This window comes from Panthera tigris, chromosome D1 (assembly GCF_018350195.1).
Source record: "Panthera tigris isolate Pti1 chromosome D1, P.tigris_Pti1_mat1.1, whole genome shotgun sequence".
Classification (NCBI taxonomy): Eukaryota; Metazoa; Chordata; class Mammalia; order Carnivora; family Felidae; genus Panthera; species Panthera tigris.
The window spans coordinates 18,478,659-18,487,112 of NC_056669.1; the positions used below are offsets into that span (position 1 = coordinate 18,478,659).

The 8,454-nt window shown below is 38.5% G+C and overlaps 1 pseudogene; it reads left to right on the top strand.

Moving 5' to 3' along the window:
- The first annotated feature begins 7,416 nt into the window (after positions 1 to 7,416).
- On the top strand, positions 7,417 to 8,003 carry LOC102956873 (annotated as a pseudogene).
- Positions 8,004 to 8,454: the final 451 nt, after the last annotated feature.

The window sequence follows — 8,454 nt, forward strand, 5'->3', positions numbered from 1 at the left end:
ATAATATCACAAATGAGAAAAGTAATAATTAATAAAGAAATACAAACAATCGTAAGAGAATATTATAAAAAACTATATGCCAACAAACTGGACAACCTAGAAGAAACGGGTAAACTCCTAGAACACAGCCTACTAAAACAAGAAGAAATAGAAAATTTGAACTGACCAAGTACAAGCAATAAAATGGAATCAGTAATCAAAAAACTCCCAACAAACAAAAGTCCAGGACCAGGTGGCTTCATAGGCAAATTCTACCAAATATTTAAAGAAGAATCAACATCTATTCTTCTCAAACTATTCCAAAAAGTAGAAGAGGAAAAAAACACTTCCAAATACATTCTATGAGGCCAATACCCTGCTACCAAAACCAGATAAAGACACCACACTCACACCCACAAAGACAACTACAAGCCAATATCTCTGATGGACACAGATGCAAAAACCCTCAACAAAATACTAAAAAACTGAATCCGACAATACATTTAAAAAAGTCACTCACCACAATCAAGTGGGATTTATTTCCAGCATGCAAGGGTGGTTCAATATTCACAAATCCATCAACGTCCTACATCACATCAATAAGAGAAAGGATAAAAACCATATGATCCTTTTGGTAGTTGTAGAAAAAGGATCTGACAAAATACAACATCCATTCATGATAAAAACCCTCAACAAAGTAGGTCTAGAGGGAACATACCTCAACATAATAAAGGCCTTAAATGAAAAACTCACATCTAACCATGGGGAAAAACTGAGAGCTTTTCCTCTAAGGTTAGGAACAAGACAGGGATGTGCACTCTCCCTGCTTTTATTCAACATAGTGCTGGAAGTGCTAGCCACTACAATAAGACAACAAAAAGAGAGAAAAGGCATCCAAGTTGATAAGGAAGAAGTAAAACTTTCACACGATACCATATATAAAAAACCCTAAAGACTCCACCAAAAAACTATTGAATTTACTTGTCAGTTCTAGTAAAGTTGCAAGATACAAAATCAATGTATAGAAATCTACTGGTTTCCTGTAACTAATAATGAAGCAGGGGAAAGTGAAATTAAGAAAACAATCCCATTTGCAATTGTTCCAAAAGCAGTAAAATACTTAGGACTAAGCTTAAGAGGTGAAAGACCTGTACTCTGACAACTATAAAGATGAAAGAAATTGAGACAACACAAAAAAATGGAAAGATATTCCGTGCTCATGGTTGAGAGAAAAAACACTGTTAAAATGCCCATACTACCCAAAGTAATCTACAGGATTAATGCAATCTCTATCAAAATACCAACAGCATTTTTCACAGAACTGGAACAAATAATCCTAAAATTTGTATGGAACCACAAAAGACCTTGAATAGTCAAAGCAATCTTGAAAAATTAAAAACAAATTGGAGGTATCACAATCCCAGACTTCAAATTATATTACAAAGCTGTTGTAATCAAAACAGTATGGTACTGGCATAAAAATAGACACCTAGATCAATAGAACAGAACAGAAAGACCAGAAATAAACCCACAATTATGTGGTCAATTAATCTACAACAAAGGAGGCAAGAATATGCAATGTGAAAAAGTCTCTTCAGCAAATGGTGCTGGGAAAACTGGACAGCGACATGCAAAGGAATGAAACTGGACCACTTTCTTACACCAAACCCCAAAATAAGCTCAAAATGGATTAATGTGAAACCTGAAACTACAAAAATCCTGGAAAAGAACATAAGCAGTAATTTCTCTGCCATCAGCTTTAGCAACATTTTTCTATGTATGTCTCTGAGGCAAGAAAAATAAAAGCAAAAACAAACTATTGGGACTACATCAAAGTAAAAAGCTTCTGCACAGCAAAGGAAACAAAACTGAAAGGCAACCTAACGAAAGGGAGAAGATATTTGCCAATGACATGTCCGATAAAGGCTTAGTATCCAAAATATATCGGGAATTTATGCAACACTCAAAAAACAAATAATCCAATTAAAAATGGTCAGAAGACATGAACAGACATTTCTCCAAAGAAGACCTACAGATGGCCAACAGACACATTAAAAGATGCTCAACTATCAGGGAATTTAAAATCAAAAGTACAATGAGATCAGGGCACCTGGGTGGCTCAACTGGTTGAGCATACAACTTCAGCTCAGGTCATGGTCTTGCGGTTGTTGAGTTTGAGCCCCACATTGGGCTCACTGCTGTCAGCACAGAGCCTGCTTTGGATCCTCTGTACCAACCTCTGCCCCTCCCCACTTGCGTGTGCTCTCTCTCAAAATAAACATTAAAAAAAGAAAGTACAATGAGATATCACCTCACACCTGTCAGAATGGCAATATAAACACAAGAAATAAGTGCTGGTAAGGATGTGGAGAAAAAGGAACTCTTGTGCATTGTTGGTTGTAATTCAAACTGGTGCGGCCACTCTAGAAAACTGTATGGAGTTTCCTCAAAAAGTTAAAAACAGAACTACCCTACAATCTAGTAATTGCACTACTGCATATTTACCCAAAGAATACCAAAAAACTATTTCAAAGGGATACGTGCACCTCTATGTTTTTGGCAGCATTATTTAGAATAGCTGAATTATGGCAGCAGTCCAAGTGTCCATTGACAGATGAATGGATAAAGAAGATGTGGTACATATATACAATGGAATATTACTCAGTCATAAAAAAGAATGAAATTTTGCCATTTGGAACAACATGGACCTGGAGAGTATAATGTTAAGTGAAATAAGTCAATCAGGAAAGACAAATACCATATGATTTCATGCATATGTGGAATGTAAGAAACAAAAACAAGCAAAGGAGAAAGAAGAGACAAACCAAGAAACAGACTTAACTATAGAGAACTGATGGTTACTGGGGGGGGGGGGGGGGGGGGGGATGGGTGAACTAGGTGATGGGATTAAATAGTACATTTATCATGAGGAGCACTGAGAAATGTACAGTTGTTGAATGACTATATTGTACACCTGAAACCAATATAACACTGTATGTTAACTATACTTAAAAGCTTAATAAAAAGAAACAATATTAAAATAAATCCATTTCAATCAGGTTTTGGTCTTCACCCCTCCATAATTGAAAGTATTCTTAATGCAGTCACCCATGACTTCTAATATTGCCATTTCCAAAGTCCCTTCTCTGTTCTTGACTTACCTAAAGTCTCAGTAGCAGTTGAAACAATTTTTGAAAATCAAGTTTGCTGATGTATAATTTCCAAAATGTACACATATTAAGTGTATAATCTGATATACATCTCTGTACCCATCACTACCACAACATCTAGAACCTCTCCATCACCCCAAAAGGTACCTTTATTCCCCTTCCAATCTAACCCCACAATCATCCTGACCCTAGACAACAACGGACATGCTGTTACTATATATTTAGATTTTACTTAGAGTTTCAGATTAATGGAATCATATATGATGTATTCTTCTTTTGACTTATTCTGCTTGGCAGTTTTTGAGATTTATCTGTTATTGCATCTATCAGTGATTCATTCCTTTTTATTAGTGAGTAGTATGGAAATTGTATAGACAAGCTACAATTTGTTTATCCATCTACCTGTTGATAGACATGTGGGATGTTTCTGGTCTGGAGCTTTTACAAATAAAGCTGCTATAAACATTCATCTTGGTGTGGACATATGTTTTCGTTTCACTTAGATCGATGCTTAGAATGGAACTGCTGGATCATAAAGTATATGTTTAAATTTATAAGAAATATCAACCTGTTTCCAAAGTGGATGTACCATTTTACATTCTTAGTAGCAATGATGAGAGTTCTAGTTAGTCCACACCTCACCCATGCTTGTCATTGTCAGTCTTTTTAATTTTAGTCTAATAGATGTTTTCTGACATCTTGTGGTTATAGCTTGCATTTCCCTGATGACTAATGATACTGAATATCTTGTGTTCTCATTAACAAACTGCATATCTTTTTAATAAAGTGTTCAAATCTTTTGCTTATTTTTTATGGGCTGGTTGTCTTATTGAGATGCAAGTGTTCTCTACATTCCAGATAAATCCTGGGTTGCATATATGTATCATATGTTTTTTTTCCCCACTTTATGTGGGCTTGTGTTTTCATTTTCTTTTTTTTTTAATTTTTAAAATATTTGTTTATTTTTGAGAGAGAGAGACAGAGAGAGACAGAGAGAGACAGAGAGAGAGAGAGAGAGAGAGAGAGAGAGAGAGGGAGGAAGGGGCAGAGAGAAAGGGAGACACAGAATCCAAAGCAGGCTCCAGGCTCCAAGCTGGCAGCACAGAGCCCAATGTGGGGCTCGAACTCACAAACCATGAGATCATGATCTGAGCTGAAATCAGATGCTTAACAGACTGAGCTACCCAGGTGCCCCACTGTCTTTTCATTTTCTTAATGGAGTTCAAGAAGTTTTAATTTTGATGAAGCTCATTTTATGAAATGTTTTCTTATGATTCATGCTTTTGTGTCCTAAGAATTATTTGCCCACTCCAGAATCTCAAAAGATTATATTCCTTGTTTTCATCTAGAAGTTTTGTAGTTTAATGCTTACATTTTGGTCCACGATTTATTTTAATATTTATATGTGGTGTGAGGTCAAAGTTAAAGTTCTTCCTTTCTAATGGATATGTGGTTGTTCCAGCCCCCTTTGTTGAAAAGAGTTTTTTTTTTTTTTTCCTTCAGTTACCTTATTTCTTTTGTCAAAATCAATTGACAGTATATGCATGGGTCTATTTATGGACTCTGTTCTGTTGGTCTCTAAATTTTGACATTTCCTTGCTTACTTTCTGTGATGCTATATTCTCCTGGGTTTCCTCTTTGGCCAGTTCTCATTTTTTTTTTAAACATCCTTCTCCTGGTTTTCTGCTTTTATAAATGAGGTATCCAGGACTTCATCCTAGGCCTCCCTCTATTTTTCTATCTACACACCCTCCCTTCATCAAAGATTAATAGGTGTTAATTAGAAAAAAAGAGTAGGAGAAGTGGAGAGAGGGAATGGAGAAGAAAAAGAATAAAAATGTGTTAGAATGATGAGCAGGGGCAGAGCCCAGGAGATGAGAGAATATGATGCATGGAAAGTACGTATAGCTGAAGTCTAAAATGTGAAGGAGAAAAGCATGAGGTCGGACTTCAAGCTGTATTACAAAGCTGTAATCATCAAGACAGTATGGTTCTGGCACAAGAACAGACACTCAGATCAATGGAACAGAATAGAGAACCCAGAAATGGACCCACACATGTATGGCCAACAATCTTTGAAGAGCAGGAAAGAATATCCAATGGAATAAAGACAGTCTTTTCAGCAAGTGGTGCTGGGAAAACTGGACAGTGACATGCAGAAAAATGAACCTGGACCATTCTTCTTACACCATACACAAAAATAAACTCAAAATGGATGAAAGACAGGAAGCCATCAAAATCCTCGAGGAGAAAGCAGGCAAAAGCCTCTTTGACCACGGCCACAGCAACTTCTTACGCAACACATCTCCAGAGGCAAGGGAAACAAAAGCAAAAATGAACTATTGGGACCTCATCAAAATAAAAAGCTTCTGCACAGCAAAGGGAACAATCAGCAAAACAAAAAGGCAACCGATGGAATGGGAGAAGATATTTGCAAAAAACATATCAGATAAAGGGTTAGTACCCAAAATCTATAAAGAACTTATCAAACTCAACACCCAAAAAACAAATAATCCAGTGAAGAAATGGGCGAAAGACATGAATAGACACTTCTCCAAAGACAACATCCAGATGGCCAACCGACACATGAAAAAATGCTCCACATCACTCATCATCAGGGAAATACAAATCAAAACCACAATGAGATACCACCTCACACCTGTCAGAATGGCTAACATTAACAACTCAGGCAACAAAAGTCATTGGCCAGGATGTGGAGAAAGAGGATCTCTTTTGCATTGCTGGTGGGAATGCAGACTGGTGCAGCCACTCTGGAAAACAGAATGGAGGTGCCTCAAAAAATTAAAAATAGAACTACCCTACGACCCAGCAATTGCACTACTAGGTATTTATCCAAGGGATACAGGTGTGCTGTTTCGAAGGGACACATGGACCCCAATGTTTATAGCAGCACATCAACAACAGCCAAAGTATGGAAAGAGCCCAAATGTCCACCAATGGATGAATGGATAAAGAAGATGTGGTGTGTGTGTGTGCGCACGCACACACGCACACACACACACACACACACACACACACACACACACACAATGGAGTATTACTTGGCAATCAAAAAGAATGAAATCTTGCCATTCACAACTATGTGGATAGAACTAGAGGGTATTATGCTAAGTGAAATTAGTCAAAGAAAGACAAATATCATATGATTTCACTCATATGAGGACATTAAGATACAAAAGAATTAACATAAGGGAAGGGAAGGGAAGGAAAAGTAATGTAAAAACAAGGAGGGGGACAAAAACATAAGAGAACAAACAGAAGGTTGCTGGAGGGGTTGTGGGAGTGAGGATGTGCTAAATGGTAAGGGGCATTAAGGAATCTACTCCTGAAATCACTGTTGTACTATATGCTAACTTGGATTTAAATTAAAAAAAAAATTAAATAAAAATTAAAAAAAAAAAAAGCATGATGTGAGGCAAGGCAAAGTTTAAGAATAGTCCTGGAAGCCATGCCAAGTTTGTACCTAAACCTGCGAGCAATTAGAAACTGACATAAGATGTGTAAGAAGTATTTAATGGTTGTGTAAATAAATAACCACACGGTCGTTAAAATGGAGTTTGTGGAGGCGCCTGGGTGGCTCAGTTGAGCGTCTGACTTCAGCTCAGATTATGATCTCACAGTTTGTGGGTTCAAGCCCCGTGCTGGGCTCTATGCTGACAGCTCACAGCCTGGAGTCTCCTTTGGATTCTGTGTCTCCTCCTCTCTCTGCCCTTCCCCTGCTCGTGCTCTGTCTCCATCTCTCTCCCAAAAATAGATAAACATTAAAAAATGTTTTTAATAGAGTTGTGAAGGATATTTTGCCCCTTTTAAAAATCCACATTATGTTTCATCTGGGAAACAAGATCTGTATGAGCTACATAAAATTTATATTTTAACAGGAGCACTTACAAAGAATAAAAGAAAAATGTACCACATGTTTAACAGTAGCTATTCCCAAATGTTAGATTGCAGACAGCTTCATTTTCTTCCTTTTGCTTTTCAATACATTCCATTTTTTTTTCTAATTAGTCTGTGTTAATTCTATAATGAGATGCTTTTAAAAGCATGCTAGAAAACAAATGACTCATTTTTAGAAGAGGTGCCAAGTTACTGTTAAGAATAATTAATCTGGGCTTGAGTCTGTGGGGCTGCAGTTTAGGCAGCGTGGGGAGCCCAGAAAGTTGCCACTTGGAGCTTCAATCCTAAACTTCCTATCCTGCCCTCTGTATGTTCTAGATTGGGGCCACCCCACACCTAAGGCAGGAATATGGTGGCCACAAAGAAGACAAAAATGTCACTGGAGTCCATAAATTCTAGGCTCCAGATCATTATGAAAGGTGGAAAGTAGGGGCGCCTGGGTGGCTCAGTCGGTTAAGCGGCCGACTTCAGCTCAGGTCATGATCTCGCGGTCCGTGGGTTCGAGCCCCGCGTCGGGCTCTGGGCTGACAGCTCAGAGCCTGGAGCCTGTTTCAGATTCTGTGTCTCCCTCTCTCTCTCTGACCCTCCCCCGTTCATGCTCTGTCTCTCTCTGTCTCAAAAGTAAATAAACGTGAAAAAAAAATTAAAAAAAAAAAAGTGGAAAGTACATGCTGGGGTACAAGCAGAGTCTGAAAATGATCAGACATGGCAAAGCGAAACTCTGGTCATCCTCACCAGCAACTGCCCAGCTTTGAGGAGATCTGAAATAGAACACTCTGCCATGTTGGCCAACACTGGTGTCCATCACTACAGTGGCAATCATACTGGACTGGGCACAGCATGTGGGAAATACTGTCAATATGCACACTGGCTACCATTGATCCAGGTGATTCTGATAGCACTGGAAACATGCCAGAACAGACTGGTGAAAAGTAAATCGTGCAAAATTTTTCATTAATAAAACTAGCCAGAGCTTGTTTTAAAAAGAAAATAAAAAACTAAGCTGAGTGTCATCCCCACCACGGCAGAGTAGGAGACCCCACCCTCCATCCACCCATAAAGATCAACAGCTGGCTATCCACAAACAAAAATGGCTCTGATCAAGTTCAGGGTCCACTTGAACTTCAGCAAGCTACACAGTGGAACAAAACCTGAGAACAGCCACACAAAAAAGAAAGAATAGGACTGCTTTGCCTGCATCATCCCATCCCCCAGGCCAATACTGCACAGCACTGAGAGTTCCCTCAAAGGCAAAGGGAGAGCAGGGAGAGCGACCAGCTCCCCCAGTCTTTTGGGGCACTGCACAAAGAACCCACTTTGGTCTCATCCCACCCAGAGACTGAAAAGGCTGAGACATAATGGAGGTAGCTAGGAACAAAAAAGAGCA